Source organism: Hirundo rustica, chromosome Z (genome assembly GCF_015227805.2).
Source record: "Hirundo rustica isolate bHirRus1 chromosome Z, bHirRus1.pri.v3, whole genome shotgun sequence".
Lineage (NCBI taxonomy): Eukaryota > Metazoa > Chordata > Aves > Passeriformes > Hirundinidae > Hirundo > Hirundo rustica.
This window is the reverse complement of record NC_053488.1, coordinates 43,750,470-43,769,597: the sequence shown is the minus strand read 5'-3', so window position 1 is coordinate 43,769,597 and position 19,128 is coordinate 43,750,470. Positions and strand designations below refer to the sequence as shown.

At 41.7% G+C, this 19,128-nt stretch overlaps 1 long non-coding RNA gene across 2 annotated transcripts in view; it reads left to right on the top strand.

Moving 5' to 3' along the window:
• Positions 1–18,731, top strand: part of LOC120765277 (uncharacterized) — a 28,376-nt gene extending 9,645 nt beyond the window's left edge. The window contains exons 2-4 of one of the 2 annotated variants that reach the window (XR_005704405.2): positions 9,829–9,919; positions 10,928–11,011; positions 11,125–18,731. This is a non-coding gene — a long non-coding RNA (uncharacterized LOC120765277). Of the gene's footprint in view, positions 1–9,828; positions 9,920–10,927; positions 11,016–11,124 lie in introns of both variants that reach the window. The other variant, XR_005704406.2, reaches the window with a different exon arrangement.
• Positions 18,732–19,128: the final 397 nt, after the last annotated feature.

Sequence of the window (19,128 nt, the reverse complement as noted above, 5' to 3'; positions counted from 1 at the left end):
TCTTGCTCAGTCCATTTCAACTTATATGTGGTTAGTTTCTCATAGAAAAACTTAACCTTCTCGCTATAACCCTCTATTCATTGACGGCAGTACCCCAGAAGCCCCAGCAGTTGTCTCACTTGTCTTTTATTTCTCGGTGGGGGTAATTCTATTATGCCAGCCACCCTCTCTGGGTCTAATCTTTTCTTTTCTTCTGTAATCCAATGTCCTAGGTACTTTACCTCAGGGTCTGTAAACTGGAGCTTAGACTTTGAAACTTTCAATCCTTTTTCTCCCAGAAAGTTTTGTAACGATATGATGCACTCTCTTACTTTCTTTTCCTCTGGTCCCGCTATTAACAGGTCATCTACATATTGCAGGATCTTGGTTCCCTCCCCGGGGGAAAACTTGATCAGTAATTGTTCTATGGCTTGTCCAAACAAATTTGGGGAGTCCACAAATCCCTGGGGAAGAGAAGCCCATCTTAGCTGTTGTTTCCTATTAGTGTCTGGGTCCTCCCATTGAAAAGCAAAATAGTCTCGACTCCCTTCTGCTAATGGGCATGTCCAGAAGGCATCCTTTAAATCTATTACGCTGTACCACACATCCTCTGGGGAACCCGGTTCAATAGAGTGTATTAGGGTTTGCTACTACAGGGAACCGTGTTTTCGTTCTCTCATTAACCGCCCTTAAGTCCTGAACTAATCAGTAACTTCCATCTGCTTTTCTTATTGCTAGGATAGGAGTGTTGTGTCTGGACATACATGGTTCCAATATCCCTTTTGTTATTAAGCCCTCTATTATAGGTTTTAACCCCCGTCTCCCTTCTAGGGAGATAGGGTATTGTTTCACCCTTATGGGGTCCTCTGGTCTCTCAATTTCGATTGAAATTGGTTCCATGTCCAGTTTCCCCACCTCCCTTTCCGTGTGCCATACCTCCTGATTAATTTTCCCTTCATCCTCGAGGGTTAGTTTATATAAACTTACTATTAATCTTGAGTTCTTTACTAGTAGATTAATACCCAATGCCACCATCAGGTCTCGGCCCAATAAGTTATAGTCAGCCTCTTCAACTAGTAACATAGCCCCTAAGCAAATTTTATTTTCAGACTCAATTTCTACATTCTTGAGTACAGGGACTTTAAAAGGCTCCCCTTTAGCTCCTATGACTACCATGGAATCCTTACTGATTTTGCACCCTGGGGGCAGCTGTTTAAAAGTACTTTTCTCCGCCCCAGAGTCCACTAGGAATTCCATCTCCTTCCCTTTGGGTCCTATTTTAAGTTTTACCACAGGCTTTTTAGATGTTATGGACCCCAAAATAAAAAGCCCTTGACGTCCCTAATCTTCCTGGAACATTTTTTTGTCCCTCATCCTCTTCTTACAGTCCTTTTTTAGGTGGCCTCTCTTCTTACAATAGAAACATTCAGGGGCCTCGTCCTGATTAGTAGGGGTCCTTTTTGGAGGAAGGACTGGCTTTTTCTGAGGGGCCCTTTTTAATGTTTTCCCTAAATCTTGGGGACGTTCCTGTTTTTGGGCTTCCCTTACAGCTGCTACCAATACCTTCACCTGCATCTTCTGTTCTTCCTCGTCCCTCCCCATATATACTTTCTGGGCTTCCCTCAACAATTCCTGTAACCCCTTTTCCTGCCAACCCTCGATTTTTTCTAATTTCCTCCATATATACTCCCATGATTTAGCCACAAATTGGGTTTTTAACAGAACTTCCCCCACAGGGGAGTAAGGGTCTGTTCCAGAGTATACCTGGAGGCTCTTTCTTAATCTCTCTAACCATTCAGTGGGGGGTTCCTCCTTCCCTTGGCATTCCCTGAATACCTTGCTTAGGTTTTGTCCCCTGGGTACCGCCTCCCTGATGCCTTGAATAATTATATTCCTCATGTCGATCATACTTCTTCTACCTTCCTCTGTTTGAGCGTTCCACCGGGGATCCTGGCTTGGCCATTTCTGATCCCCAGGGGTGCTTTGGGGGTTTTGGCGTTCCCACTCCCTCATTCCTGCTTGCCTTATCATTTCCCTCTCTTCGGTATTAAACAACAACCTTAAAATCACAGTAAGGTCCTCATATGAGTATATGCTAGTTCCTAGAAACTCATCCAACCTTTCTGATATCCCTAAAGGGTCATCCATAAGCTTTCCCATTTCCTTTTTAAAGGCTCTCACATCACTAGTATTGATCAGTACATTTACGTATCCGATGATTCCTGGGGCCGTGGGCACCTCCCTCAGAGGGAAGAGGGCTCTTTCGCCCTCATTTTCACTTTCCGCTTCGTTTAACCTTCTTAGCTGTCTCCTGGTTCTCCTGGTGGGTGGAGTGTATCTAACTTCTAATGAATTCTGTGGGGCCGGGGAAGCGGGGCTGAGAAACGGGGCCAAGTCTAATTCGAGTGGTGGGGAATCAAGGAGCGGGGTTTGGGGTTTGGGAAGCTGGGCACCCTGCCAGGATGGCTGGGGAGCCGGCGTGGGTTTTAGCGGGGGAGGGAGCCCAGATGGCGGGGGCTGAGCTACTGCCTGTGGGAGCTGTAGCTCTGGTGGCGGCGCTGACGCAATCAGCAAAGGGGCAGGGATCCCTTGCACAGGGGGAAGCCCGGGCCCTGGGGGTTCCTGGGGGATTCCCGGGTTTGGTGTAGGTGGTGGTGGAGGCAGGAGATATGGTAGGGGCAAATTATCTAAAGGATCCCATTTATCGCCTGAGGTTCCAGTGGGACTCTTAAGTCTCACTGGTAAAAGTTTAGTATCTGTCCCCTCCCAAATCCGCCCCCTCCCAAATTCGAGCATAGTCGCATTCTTCCTTGTTTTTTCCTTTTCTCACGTAGCTTTCTCATGTAGACTAAAGCATTACAAATCCACCCCTCAAATATCCCGAAGACAGGCCATATTACATGGTCCCGTACTTCAACTCCTCCCCAAATTTCTATGCAATAGTGTATCATTTTTTCTTTAGATTTCTTTTTCCACGCAGGGCATTCCTCCCAACGTTCTAACATCCATCCGAAAGGACTTTCAAATGGATTCTCTGGAATGTCCCCAGCTACCCCCTTTGTGGATTTCCCTGTGGCTTTCTCCTGTGTTTTACTTTTCCTTTGTCTCATTGTATAGAGTCACCAGCTACTAGCCCTTAAGGGTGATCGATCCCTTTTGGGGTTTTCCCTGATAATTATGAGCTCTCTTTCTCCCGCTTTCTCTCTCCCCTGGACCCTTCCCTGGTCCTAGGCTGAAAGGTTTACCTGTCCCAGAACTCTTGAGGACATACCCTTCCCTTCCAGCCTTCCTGTGACCAATCCCCCAAACTCCACGAGTTTTGGGTTTTACATGTGAGGTGTGTTTTTACTCCTGTAACTTTCACTTCTCCTGTGACTGACCACACCCCTTATGGGGAAGTGGAACTGTGATCTTGGGGTCACCACTTGCTTCGTGATTAAATCACATCTCACTCACACGCTCGATCACCCCCACTCAACCACGCAATACTTACGATCCTTTTCTTGCGTGGATTCTTCATGCACGTAGATTTTTACGAGTTGTGTCTACGCCGCAGGTATGGAGGCCCAGTACCCCGGACCTTCCCGAGTTCCCCGAGAGCTCTGATCTCGCCTATCCCCCTTTTAAGTGTGGCTTTTTGCTTAAGTTCGTCGTGTGGTTTGATCAGTTCCACAAGGCTCTGCCAGGCCGCTGAACTCAGCAGGGTGCCTCCTGGCCAGAGACAGGGGTCCGAGGGTCCCACGATCAGACCATCACGTCGGGGTCACCAAATTGTAATAAATCTACAAGCCAAATTCAGTAAAACAAAATTTAGAATTTTATTTTGAGACTTAAACACAGTCTCCGGTAGCCACAATTAAAAGGGACAGCATCGAATCCTGGGATTTCGGCACTGAGTGAACACAGTAACTGACTCTGTCAGCCTGTTACCCACTCTGTTCACAAATTGGGTCCAATACTGCTGGTTTATATACAGTCTTCCGCTGAGAGCGGGCCGAGACCGTAAGCCTCTTGCTTCGTGGTAGCTTCATTAGATATTCATGATCATGTCCGAGGTCGGTTGAATGGATTCTCAAAGCAGAACGATGTCATGATTGCCGTGTCCGAAGAAGGTTTGGAAATGTTAACATCGGGCCGGAACAGATAAGACATTGATCTGATGTAATCATTCGGTCGTCAGGGCACCCATCTCCCTTTTCCTTCCTTTTGTACCTTCCAAAGCGGTTCCTGGCAGGAATTCCTTGTGTCCCTCTATGCAGTTTTAGTTTCAGTTAACCCTATACACACCTTTAGGTTTACTGATCTTAAACCAAACTTAAAGTAGATCAATTTTACATGGTATATTATTCCATTTTACAGTGAATCAATTACATTTCATATTGCTTAACACGAATTAACTTTAGGACATATATCACACCAGTATGTGGGGATATCTAAGCACCTCTGTGAGGTATGCTGCATAGCTAGACTGCCCTCTGTATGTGGGTAGGCAAAGCTAGGTGCTAGATGTATATGAACAAGGTGAGAAGTACCTTTGGAAGCTCAGATAAATATCTAAGTTTTCGGTTAGTCAAAATTAACTTTCTATACAGAACGTTAAGTAACTAGCTGTCCTTTTCCTCTCGTGCTCTTCCCAAGCACAATAGACAAAGTTATCAGTATCCTAGCCAGTAATTCACCTATTATCTCAATTTAAAAGCATTTCATTGTTTCAAGGACATTTTTTAATATACTGGAGAATGTTCCTCTCAGGCCGTGATATCTGGGCGTGATCTCACCATTTATTCAAGAGGAAAAATAAAAGCTTCTTCTCTGAAATGGCTAACTACAGCTTTAAAAGCACTCTTTGGGGAGCCAAATAAAAGCAAGTGGCAAACGAAAAAGTGTTGCTAAGGAACAAATCCAGATGCTTCCAGAATTTATGAAAAAAGGAAAAAAAACCTCCAAAAACCACAAGGACACACCCACTAAACTGGACTAATGATTTCCAAAAGGAAATGATCAGATAGATATTCTTCTATTATCCAGCAATGCTAGCTTGCTAAATAAGGAAATAGTAAGAAAATAAGAGCTTTGAGAGCCAGTATAATTAATAAACATGAATGAGGATGCTCTCCAGAGGAAAAGATTTGCACAGGACCTGAATTTATAGTGTGATATGTGCAGACATGCCCTGCACGGCAGTCCCACACGCCCAGCCACTTACCCATAGCAAGAGATGTTCTCAGCTTCCACTTTTCAGCTATTCAGTTGTTTTAGGAGAATAACCTCACAGCTGTAGCTGTTCCCAGATAAGTTCCTCCTTAATGCGCACAGTTTCAGGTGTTTGGTTTTCTGTGTTACCTATCAGCACATCTTCATATTTCTACTGAGCTTAGCTGGCTGATGAGGCTCGGTTTTTCTTTGATTCTTAGTCTTCAACAGTGTGGGTTTTCTCATTGCATGCATGAAGGACTATGTTAATGTATCTTAATATCTGGCTGCAAAAGGTTAGAAATTATACAAAATAGTTCATGAATATCTGATGCCCACATAAGTAATTCTTTTTTTTTAATGTGGAACCTTGTACTCATCAAAACTTACTAGAAGAAGCATTACCTGTGAGCAAGTAAATGGCCAAAGTATAGATCACAGAGCAAAATTTATCAGAGTAGAAATCTTTGGAATACCTCTCAAAATGAAATGGCCAGTATGTTTTTTGTCTTGGAAAAACCTATGGTTAGTTTAAATTTTATTTGATTAAATAACGTAAGCATATATTGATTTTGTGACTCTATTCTCCCAATTTCTCTTAATGCAGTTATACCTTTGTGATATATGTTGTGATAAATTTGTGTTTTATATGTTATAACCTATAAACTGTATTACAAGCAGAAGGTTTCCACAAAACTGTGAAAACTTTTCTGCTTGCTCAGACTAATTTGCAATTGCAGAGATTCCGGACAATGGCAGGGCGAAGTCCAAATTAATAAGCAAAAGGAATGGCCTAACAGGAGATGTCCCATCCATCAAGGGAGGGTCTACTGCCTTCTCTGGTGATTAACACATGATAACACTCTAGAAGTGGAAGACCCAGAGATGTAGCTATCAGCATCCCAATGCCCACTTCTTGGAACCCCATTCAAGTGCCTGATTCTGCCGAGAAGAAGCGTTGGAAGCCAAGCAGCCAGAGAAAGAAAATACATGAATATGCGTGGCAGACACGAACTAACAATAAAATTGCCTCAGGGAAGGAAAACTGTAAAACCTGCCCACTGAATCTACGTGCTTGTGAAGGGGGAGGACTGGTTCAGTTGTGGCCATCTCTGCGTTCACCCAGCTTTGATAACCCGGGATCGAGGTTGTCTCTTTCATTGTGGCTGTTTCAGACTGTTATTTTTAAAATGGCAGAATAAAATTACTTTATATCAAATTGGCTATTTATTGTCCCTAACACCTTTATATGTCTTTGTAGGTTTTTTTTTTTTTTTTTTTTCCCCAGACAAAGTGTATGTATTCCATTACACAGAATGATGTTAAAATGTAGAAATTATTTTAAATAATTACATGACGCAGAATTTCCCTCCTTTAACAATGAAAATACTTCCATTTCTAACTAAGAGCAACAATAAAAAACTGTTTTGGTTTTTTTGCTGTTGTTGAGGACAGCTTTACTAACACCATGTTAATTGATGCTTATTCCAATTTAATTTGAGTTATTTCTGCTGAAGGCATTCGGAATGGACTCTGAAATACTGGTTCACATGGAGGAAGACAGTTATTTTGACTTTTTTTCCTAAGGTTTATTTGACCTCCCTTTGGCTGTAGGGTGAAAAAAGTTGGTGTTCTTCAAAGAGCAATTTCCTTTTATTAAAATCTGCAGTCAGAGAAACACAGCTTTCATTGTGCTTTCTCCTATCTGTGTCATGTTTTCAATGGGTGATTGATCAACACTTTGTCAGGCCTGGACATGGCAAACTACAAAAGCAACATGATGAATGGAATTTAAAATATCATTCAAAATAGAATTCTTTCTTTATGATCAAAATGGAAGAAAATATTCCACCAGCACCTTGGACCCAAAATAAAACTGCCAAGTTAAACATGGCAAAGTTAATTTAAGAATGTGTTCTGACTGCCATATAGGCAGTCAGAGAAAAGAGAAAAATTAAACAGAACAAGACAGATCAACAAGTGGACTAAGCAATGTTACCTTCAGATCTCATAATTCCTCAAGCATCTTGAAAAGTCAAGAGAAAAGTGATTATATTTGACCACTTTTTTGGACTAAAGTGTTTTTCCTGTCTCTTCTCCTATCATGTACCTCTAGTCCAGATCTCTGTATGGTGTCCAGAAGGAAGATGGGAGTACTCCCTCCTTGAATGCGAGGTTTTTGATTACTTTGATTTCCTTGTATATTCAGTCTTCTGGTTTAATTACATTTTTCATATTTTTTTAAGGAATGGCATCTGGATACATCACAATATTATCCTTCCTTTAGATGCCTTTGTTGTTGGGTTTTTTTTCCCAGCTACTAACCTCGTGTCTCGTACTGATTCACAAGATGACACCTGCATTTACCCTCAGTCCTATGTGTGTTCTTGCAGTTTTAGACTACAGGCTTTCTGGGATAATTCTTTTCCCAAAAATGAAATGATGCAGCATGATCTTGACTAAGTGCTTAAATGTAACACCACAGTAAATAATGAATAATGAACAGCTGTTTTTTATCTGTAATAGAAAAGTTGGATTTTAATGTGACTGTTACTTGAAATAAGGATGACATTTTACAAAGTTACTGTCTGGAAGCTGCCAGTGAGCAGTGGCCTGATAGCAACACCTTGTGATCAATTCCCCAGGAGTGGCAGTTTCAAAGGTACACCTGGCAGAATCTCAATGCCATTTTTTAGAATCTTTCTTCTGGTTGATGCGTGTTGGTGGCCTACCACTGAGACACATGCTGCTTGTCATCCAACACGTACAACTTGGATGGGCTCATTGTTGGATTATGTGATTAATTATGTGATTATATGTGATGACTCAGCCTGACTGGGCAGGCCAGTGTGCTGCTGGAGTGGCAGGGAATCCCAAGAACCCTGTGAGGGAACTTGTTCCATCTCCCTGTGGCTGCTCTGGCAGCCACATGCTGGAAGGATCCATACTGCGTGTGTACACAGATATATTCCTCACTAAGGGACAGTCATCCCAACTAGCCAGCAAGAAAGCGAGACGGCGTTACCTATAGCACTTCTGTTTGTGTGAGGGCTGAGCATGCCTGTGTGTGCAGCTGGCCCTGCCCTCACACTGGCTGTGCTGGGGCACACGGGGTGATATCATCCTGACCTCTGTCCGGCCATCAGCTCTGTCAGCCCCAAAGTTTCATACATCCTTTGCACGCCAATAGGTTGCTGTTAATAGGGAAAGTGACATAATACAGCAATTCCAAGATATTTCAGATATCTTACAAATAGCATGTCTAAAAGCTTAAGAAACAAATAATGTCTATTTATGCATTTTATTAGGAATTTTAGATTGTATGCATAAAGTTTCTGGAAGTATGCTCTTGTAGTTTGATTAATAATATATATTTTTATTAAGTGGAGTTTTGAATGAATGGTGATTGTTTTCTTCAGTGTCTTCTCACAGGAGGCTAGTCAGAGTTTGCATAGGCTAACTTAACTTTCACGTATCCCAAGAAGATAATGTGCAAGGAAATCCTTTGGTAAAGCTGAAAGGCACATTATTTTGTTTGGTGGATACTGTTGCCCCCTGGAGGCCATTTCTCAGTTATCAAAATATTAGCTTGAAACCTAAATTAAACTTAGAAATGTTTGCTGTTATAAACAAAATATTCCCTTTAGCAATTAAAAATATTGTGAGCTTAATTATAAGGGTTTATGAGCTTATCAGAGAAATAGCTTATTTCTTACTATGCTAATTATTTTTCTACATTTGCTGTTTAGATTTGCAAATTGCTAGAGACTAAAATTTAATTGGTTTTTAAGGGAGATGAATATTTAATTTGAATACCGTATCTGGGAAAAATAAGGATTTTGTGAATATGTGTGTGTGTGTGTGTGTGTGTGTGTTTTAAACTGTAGATAATCAGCCTAGGGAGTATGAATGTCTCCACATGCATTGCAGACAAGTTTGTATGCACTGCTCATAGAAGTTGCTCATTTTGCTCACGGAAGTTGCTCATATTGCTTATATTGCTCTTGGAAGTGCAAGGAAAAAGGCAGTGCAAGCTTGTGAATAAAGGCAGCACTGGGCTTCACTCAGGCTTTGTAGGTGCTGTGCTGCACCTGGCTGGAAACAGTGCTAAAATCGAAGGCATCTCGTGGAGCTCAGAGCTGTGTGTGGCCAATGACAGCAACGGTTCAGCTAGTGGCTGAGTGACTCAAACTTCACATCCATCTCCTCCTCCACTGCGTGGCCTCCTGGAAGGGGAGCCCAGCTGGGCTTGGTTCTGGATGCACACAGGGTGACCTTCTGAAGTGGGAAAGAGATCCCCAAGTTTGTGTGAAAAGCACGTCCCCTTTCCCCTTTGTTTCTGGATCTGCTAGAGTCATTGGGCTGTTTACAACAGTTTGGTGTGGCTATCCGCAACTGACATTCAGCCTAGACAGCAATGTATGTCAGTCACTGGCCACTGGAATAAAATCACAACTACTGACTGAATTGCACTGTTAATAATTAATTGGGATGCTCATGCAGAAAGATTTTTTTTATGTGACTACAAGCCTATTTCTAAATATTTAGATCTTACTGGCATTTCTAAACATTAATCATTAAGTTATGCATGTTAAATTGTTCCGCTTTTGTAATTATTCTCTTTCCTAATCTTGAAATGGACCTTTTTCTTCATAGGTGCTGTACCAGTCAGCTGGTGCTCTGATTTCTGCTGCCTCCTCTGCCTCCCAGGATAGTTTTGCTATTCTGCTCCAGGCTTCCTGCCCCGGTGAGCACCAGCATTTCAGGACATAGCTGTGCTGGCAAAGAGATAACCCCATACTAGTGCAAAGAGTATCAGGCCTCCGAAGGGAACAGAATAAGGCAGTGCTGGGTATTGCTTCTCCTACGTATTGTCTAACCCCTGTAAGGCTGATGTATCTAGTGGTTAATGAGCCATACAGCAGGACAGGCTACATTCTAGACCCCTTCTTGGTATTTGGCTGTTGCTTATCATCCTCAGATGAATCCCACGTTGCAGGAAGTTCTGAACAGGCATATAGAGAGCATATGTTTCTCCTTGCAAACTCGTTGTCTGAAGGCTGTAAGTGTCCCTTGTCCTGCTCTTTCTTTTCTTCCTCTCCTCACCATTGGGTTCAGTGCTTCAGTATTTTATGCAAAATATAATCTGGTCTGTTGCACTGACCTTCATTAGCACTTCATGTCAGCTGAGTTACAGACTTTAAAACAGCTGAAAATCAAAGAAAAAGTGCCTAGCGAGGAGTGCAATCTCTTGGCTTGAAGTAGATATTTTCTGCCTGTAATGTCAGTACCACAGGCAGTGGGTTCAAAAGTCATAATATAGCAGGATAATATCAGTTCAAATTATTAAATTTTTTTTCTGGGCAGACTTGGGAATAAAGGTTTCACATAATCTGAGATGCCAGGAAATTATAGCTGAAGCTCTCTTGATATGCTTCCTAATGAATTAATTATTTCTTTTGCTGATGTAGATATTCAGTCTGTGACATGGCTCAGCAGTGTTGATAAAGTAAAAAATATTTAAATTTTGAGAATGATCTGATGATTTGAGTCTTATTCAAATGAGATTACATTTATAAGCTTCCACCTTGTTTTCACATATCTCTTGCACATAGTAAGTTTGAACACTTATATGTAAACTAACATTAACAGTTTATTACTGTTCCTTCCAAAATTCTAGCTTTGGAAATTAAGACATACACAAACAGAAAAGTGTTGAGGATGGATAAGTCTTTACTCTTCTACCTCTCTATAGGTTTCCTCTATTTCTTCCTGCCAGCTCTCATCCTGCTTCTACATACCGAATCCTCCAGCCAGAATCCTTCTTATGTTGCTTTCAGTAGGTATAAATATACATAAACATAATTTTAAAATTCTCCCCATTTCCTGAATGACCCTATATGTCAAGTAAATGAGGTTACCTCACAGTTGCCTCCCGCACTCTTACTACAGGGTTGTGGGCAGAGACTGGGCAGATGGGGATCCTGGCTGAGACCACAGCCCATAGGATCTGAGTAGCCACTTCCCAGACTGAGGCAGAGAAGAACATCAAAGGAGGAAGAGGATGTAACATGGAAGGAAGGAGAAGACTGCAGGGAGAGACTTTCACCCTGCAAACAAGTCAGTTCAGAGGGACGTGGGATGTGTGGTTCATCCTTTTGAGAACATCTGGGACAGACCTGCCAAATTTGTCAGAATAGATGTGATTGATGAACCTTAGATTGGGATGTAAAGGGGTTTTTAAGGTATGTGTGATTAAGCTTCACCAGGCTGAAAATGGATGAAATATCCATTTGCTATCCTTTTGAAAGGCAAAAATATAAATCTATGCATTATTCACAGGCAGGAGGCTTAAAATGATGAGTGAATGTTTTAGTTTCACCTGGGATACAGTCAATTTTCTTTTTAGTAGTTGTGGTTTGAATTCATTGTGATAGTAATGTTGATAACACACATATGTTTTGGTTGTTGCTAAGTAGTGCTAACCCTAAGTCAAGGACAGCTGGCCTGAACTGGTAGAATGTGATGCCCAGTGTAAACTGGGGAAGTTGGCTGGGAGCTGCTGATCTCTGCTGGGAGATGGGTTGGGCAACTGTCAGCAGATGGTGAGCAACAGAGTTGTACATCATTTGTCTTTCTTGGGTTTTAGCTCTCTCTCTGTTTCTGTTGACTCCACTTTAAATATATAGTTAGTGCTGTATTTATGTTATTATTATATTTTATTTCAGTTATCAAACTGTTATTATGTAAACCCAACTCCACTGGTGTAAACCCCCTTTTCCACTGGTATTAGGGTGCAGTAAGTAAATGGCAGTGTGGTACTTAGTTGCCTACTGGGGCTAAACCATGGCAGGGAAAAAGAATGATTTTTGCTTTTAAAATGTCATTTTTAACCTTGGTATGTTTGAGACTTTGGTTGTGACATCTCTTGAGAAATAAAGACTGCATATGAAATGGGGCCTCTTGGGAAAACAAAAGGACTCAGGCCTAGGACTGAAGCTGAAGAAGGGTGTCGAAGATCAAAGCAGATCAACAGCATCACCTGCAAGATGAGCCTGCTCAGCTTCCTCTCCAGTGAATGTGAACACAGAGCATTCACCAAAATATTTAACAGAGAGAGAGTGCTTTCCCTGGAAGTCTTTGAGAAACCTGAACAACCATTATGGGGAGGCTGAGGTACAGAGGAAAAATGAGGTGTCTCCCCATAAGGCGAACAGAGTCTCAGAGATAAGTAATACTGGAATGCTGACTTCTGCTCTGTACTAGTTCTGTTGGGTAAAAAGCTGGGGAGGGGGAAAGGTAGTTCTTAAGGCCATATTGCTCTGGAGAAGACAGGAAATTAAATTGTTTGAAATATGCCTCTTTTTCCTGTTAAAACCTCCAGTTTTAGCAATAGGGTTTTAATGGTCACCACAAGGAAGGTTTCAGCTAACATTGGTAGCACAGACAGCCACCTTCTGTTTCTCCACTGACCACAAAATGCAAACCCTAAGAGGTTTGTACGCAACAATGAGGCGAGAGCTGCCCTGCCTTGGTGCTGGGTGGTATTTACAGCTACAGCTACAGAAATATGAATAAGGTGTGCTCCAGAGGGGCGTCTATCGCCATCAGTTATGAATACCACAGCAGGAAGGAGAACTAAAACCAGCATGCACCTTCTTTTGTTTGTGATGGGGGGCAAGCATAGCCACAAGCTCAAGATTTGTGAGAGAGAGAGTTATTTGTAATTAATAGCAAGTAGAAGTTCTAAATTGAGGCAACTGTATGTTGACCACAGCACAGCTGTGGGGCTATCAGCACTGCCAGCATGGCCAGGGCTTGACTTTGTCTGGCATGGGAAACAGGTGGCTAAAAAAGAGATGACACTGCTGCATGTGTGTATGTGAAGTGGCTGGCCAATGGGCAGGATTTCCAGCACTTTTTTCCCTACTAGAAGAGAAGTGGAAAAAAAAAAAACCCAGATCAAATAGACTTACGGACACAAAGAGGTATTGCAATGCACCAATAGCCCCATCCTCAAACCCCCTGAAAAATCAGTAGCTCAATGTTCCGTCTGGGCCTACCCTCCTCAGCCCAGTAAACTCCAAGCCTGTGCACAGCTGGTCTGGTCTAAGTCAGTGTCACTGACTAGGGGCAAAAAACCACAGATCTTTGGAAGGTACTTTCACATAAATTGCTTCCAATGAATTATTTACAGTTTACATTAGCAGCCACACTCTACATAATATCATTAAATTTTACAAGGCTGTGAATGAACAGCTGCATCTTACATGGTATTTTTTCATCTTTGCAAGTAAGACACTGGTTCTTTCAAGGTTGCTCCCTAGGAAAGTAACATTATTTTTTCATCCAGCCATAGGGAATGCTGCCATTACTTCCTTGAAAAATTGTACATCTCTTTACTGTGAAGAATTAACAGTATTTCTTAAAAGCTGGTTTACTTTGGCCTTACAGGTAAGGTGTGTGTGGGGAAGCATGCTCTTGAAATAATTCAGCAGATGAGTTTATTTCATAGTTTTGGTTACAGGTTACAGTGATATTGACTCATGGCATGGGAATTTTCTGTAGAATACCTGTGTTGGAGAAAACTCCCTTGCCTTCATTGTCGTGTTAACGAGGGAACTTCCGAAACTGTTAGAGCAAAGGCTCCAGGTGCTGCCCCTGCTTAGAGACTGGAGATGCTTTAAGCTTGGGCAAACAGCCTAGTGGGGTTATGGTGTTGAACACAGTTTTGCTTACATGCAAGCTGACACAGCACAAGGAGAGTTGGTACTGCAATCTGATTGGATTTACAACTCTTTCTTGTAGAGGGGCTAAGGTAGGCAGGGTCTTCTGCAATGGGCTAGAAAGGAGTCTGTTCCATAGACACACTCAGCTGAATGTGAAGATCAGTGAGAAATGAAGTAAAATAATTATTTTCCTGTACTAATAAGTGTGGAAAAGTTTATTAGAATCCATACATCTTTGTGCCAATGACTGGATAAAGCTGGCATGGCAGATGTACCTGGAGCAATTGTGTAGCAGCCACACTTGGGCATTTGCCGGACTCTTAACCTCTCGCAGATTTAAAACTAAGAGACGGGGTCTGGCAGTTCCGTCATGTCTTGAAACACCTTTACAGCAGAAGTGATATGCCTGTACTTCCCATTATGAGCCCTCCTTCTTGAAGAGAACCGATGCAAGGATTTCCAAACCAGAGGAGAAATCAAAAAAGCCAACGTGTCACTTGGGAGAGAAGATGATGGACAGGGAAAGATGCCCTAGGGCACTGCCAAGCTGCCTTTTCCCAAACTGTCTCTCAGGTTTGTAATTTGTTTCTGACTTAAGGGACAACATCCAAATGTGATTTGTTGATTGTCAAATGACAAGAGATTATGTGGCTGCTCTTCTGATTTCTCTTCCTAGTAAGCAAGGATTCCCATAGGACACCCACTGCTGCTAAGCAGAAGTAAGCAATACTCCCTGGGACAAAATGTAGCTTTCCTCTAGCTCCCCGTAACACTTAGCTCATGGCAGTTAATGCCATTAGTCAGAGACCTCCAGTTAAAGTGTCGTAAAATGTTAATTATAATAAGGCTCTCAATGTCTCTCCCCAGGTGTACCTACTCAAGATGGTGCTGAAGTCCTCTTGGGCAGGGATTGTGGTGACAGAATGAGAAAGATATTTTGTTTGTGGTGTGGAGAAGATTAATTAGAAAATTTCTCACATTATTGGTGAACCTAATTAATTTGTTTAGTTTAGAAGAGAGTCCTGATTACACCTGGAAAAGAAAAGCCTGAGAGCAAATTATGGGTAATTTGATACAAGACCACTTAAGTTTATGGTTACATGGCAACTGCGTGTTTTGCTGCCTTTTGAGTAAGGGTAGTGACTAAGACCTGGGCAGGGGGAGCAGCACAGAATATCTGTGGGTCAGAAACTGCCTTGTTCTGGTTTCATGGGAGGAAGTCCTGATGATTTCAGGGAATAAAAGAGAATGTTGCCATGGAAGGAGACTCACTGGTTGTTCCCTATTACTAAGCAAATTATGTCTGGAAATCACCTTTCCAATGATTCAAACCTTAGCTGCTTGCCCTATGTCTAAACTCTATTACACAGTATTAATAAGCGTCTTTCTTAATTCTGTCTGTGGGTTAATAAATAAGTAAATTTTGTCAGATGTTATGCAGACAAACTTATATGAGCTATAAGTTTCTATGACTTTCTACACCTGTCTACACCTGCTCTTTGTGAAGATGTATTTCAAAAGCCGTTTTCCCACCAGTGATATATGGGATATATGCTACAAACTGATGCCTTGATTGAATCAGCTGTTGGAGGTGGGAGTTACAGGAAATCCTTAGGGTTGTGTGAACAGGCACATTGGTGAAACTATCAAAGAAAAGAGTAATATAAAGAAAGTCTATATCTTTAATACTGCTCAGAGCTGTGCTCCTTGTCCCAAAGATTAGTCTGCCTTTGGAACTACTGTCTGAATTTGAAGAGAAGCCTTATCAAGCTAAACCAAGCTAAACTCATGCCTTTTATTTTGCAGCATCTCCTTTCTTATAACACATTTACTAAACCTTTCACTTTTATGTAATAAATATGTTGTTAGATCTGGTTATCTATTGCCTGTTGCTATGATTGCCTGGGAGGCTAGCACAGCTTCCCGTGGGTTCACCAATGCTGGAAAGTTCCCCTGAGGTTTTTGGGGCATTCCTTCCCTTAGTTGCCAAGCGCAGTCTGGCTTTTGGCAGCACAGGTTGGGGGAGCAGGGCCTTCTGGGCATGTGCTGTTCCATGCCACTGCAACGTGCAGCAGGGCATGGGCACAAGGCCTGGGATTCTCCATGGAGCTGCGAGGTCATATGTGAGCATCTGGTTGTTTTGAGTGCTCAAACAGGGGTTCTGTAGTGAAACAAAGGAAAAGTGAAATCTCTTCTAGGACTTCTGCTAATATAACAGGGAAGTTTTTTGTATAAAATATTTTCTTTTGGCTGTATTGGCAATCATTGGCTTTTTGCCAAATTGAGCTTGCATCTAGAGGTTTTGCCATTGTAAATGTGTCAGACTGGGAATGAAAAAGAAAACAAAGCTGTATTGACTGTACCTTTCAGCACTTTCTATGTGTGATGAGGAATCACACACTGAGATGGGAGGTAAGAGACTCAAGGCTACATTCTGCTCCAGCTGTACAGAGACAATATGCTGAAGAACAATAAAGTGGAGCAGTTTGCTTAGAAAAAAACTCTCAGGGCTGTGTGTGTGTGCCCCTAGACTTTTGGAAAGTTATAGCATTAAGTCATGGAGAAGAGAAAGGAAGACACATATGCTTCTGAAAAATGGCCTCTTTAGTGTCTGGTCCAGGAAAAATATTGTGCAATGCAGGTAATGAATACTTTGCATTTACAATATCAAATGATGAAAACTCAGCTCTTACAAAACTCAGACTGAGACTGGGTTGTGTAAGAGAACAGACTTGACATTACACATGATCTGATCATGAGTAGTAAGTTGTACACGTAGTTCCATATTTCTATAGATCAGGGATTGGTAGCAGATTGTATCCTGCCCCATCAAACTTTCATGCAGTTAGTAGAGTGTTGTAGTGCATTAATTTGGTCTATATTGTGTTTCATTTTTATATTGGGGTTTGTAATGTTTTTCTACTGTATCCCCTTGGAAACTGTATCACGTGGTTTGTCCCTGCTCAGCCGCACCCAGCCCCCACACTGGAATGTAACCCAACTCTGTTCCCCTCCCACCTTATCCCTGATTGGGCAGTGGCTTGTCCCTGCCTCTGGGCCTGTCCCCCCTGGGAAAAAGCCCTGGGACCACAGAGGGCCCGGTCTCCCTGGCGCCAGGGGGGACGGGAAAGGAGCTAAGTAAGAGCTCCGGCCAGCGGGGGTCCGACCCCAGAATAAAGCCGTGATATCCCCCCTGCGAGAGAGCAGGCTCTGTGCCTTTTGCCATCGACGGTCATCTGGGTCTCTTAAAGAACCACCACAGTAGAGTTAGGTGGTGTGAGACAAGTTCTGTCAGGAAGATTTGGCAAGCAGAGTCTCCAACTGTTCTGAGCCTTGCAGCATCAGCTTCAGTGTTTGTGACATGCAGAATTTTGATCTAAAAAATTTGAAGTGTTCAGGTTTGCACAGAGTCTGAAAGTCTTTTGCAGTCTTACCTTTATGCCATAGTTTAAATCTTTGAGTAGGATCGCAATAAAAGACAAATGTCAAGTCTTTGTATAAGCATTATTAGTCTTCATTGGATATGTAATGTATATATTAAAGTCTGAAGATATTCTACCTACTTCAAAGTGTCAAACCCATGTCAAAACTTACATCATGCTATTTAGTTGCTATAACTGTTCCATACCAACTGTAGTAATTCCATTTCAAATATATTCTTTTCAATGCAGAACTAACATGACTGTAAGGCATAGGGGTTTTCTTGCTAATTCAGTTGCTAAAGATCTAGCTGTTCTGTACCTACTAGCACTCCTGAAATGTTTATAATCATACCAAGCTGAACAGCCATAACGTGCTCAGGAACACAACCAAAAAGAGCCGACACTGGCCTGTATATTTAGTGGAGATATTTCTGTAAACAGAGAAGGAAATCAAGTGTCCAGGTGTTTGGGAAGAAGTTTCTTAAGTTATGGAACTCACTGCTGCCCAGTGGAAGTCGGTGAAGCTATGACAGCTCATTCCCTGCAGCATATCTGCTTTTTGGCTTCTACAAATGTGTCTTTGTATGGATAATGTGGCACAAGCTGAATGTGGCCATCCACAGTGACTAATGTCCCCACAAGGGAATAGAACACCGCTGTCAAAACCATAGCTTTTGCAAAGTTACTGCGTGCTGCGTATGAACAGGTTTCTTTTTGGCAATGCAATATAATGATGCCACAGCCTGCATTTAGACTCTATTTCTTATAATCTGTTTCTTCTTAAAAGTTCTCAAATTACATCAGTGGTAAAACTCCTATTGCCTGAGAGGAGCTATCTGGCCAAACCAGAATACATTTAAAAACTTCAGCATATATCCTTACAGATAAGAATATGAAATCACCTTTCAAGGTGTTGGCATTGAAGACCCCAGCATGCCTCTAGGCATGATTCAGGCCTCTGACAGGAACACTATTAAATAAGTTCAGGAAAGATTTCAGTACTCATCTTCACATCTTTATATGGATTTACTGTTACTAATGGATTTTCTGAAGCAGATAATTTTGCCAGCATACAGAAATGAATTTGGCCCTAAAAGAAAAAGGGTAAACCCCAAAGTTATAAACCATAACTACTTGCAATGAACTTGTAAAGGAAAACCGTTTGCTGTCCTTTGTTCAAAACACAGGTAATTTCTCTAAATTGATTTCTACTTATTTTCTTGTGCCTGTTGGTTATGATATGAAGGAACAGAATCAAAGTAAGGGTTAAAAGACTTAGGCAAGGCATTAAAGCAGAGATAGTGAAATGCTGGGACAGATTGCCTGGAGAAGGCATTGAATCCCCACTACTGGTGTTTGATGTTTGTCTTATCTCTTGTAAAATAAAAAAAAGCATTTGTAGAGAATGAAAGAGATAGTGATTTTGTCCTAAGAAAAAGACTGGATGACGTCTTGAAACCTCTTCCAGAGTCTTGCTATCCTCCCCTGTATTTTCCCTGTGATTTACATTTTCTTGGGGTTTCTGCCAGCCCTCTCTTATTTTATTAAATGTGTATTATGGAGAACTCACATGTATTTGTTGAATATTTGAGTGTTACACTCAAATGAAAAAAAAGCTGTTTTTCATTTTCTTTGATTTTCCAACTACATTTTGGTTGTTACATATCCAAAGTAGCATATGACATTGTTAGACTGCACTTCAGTAAATCATAGTTTGGAATGAAGGCTGCAGATTTGGAGTTCAACAAAGAAAAAACCGATCTCTTGCCACTGTCCTGCCAAGGAAATATGTGGTATATTTGAGC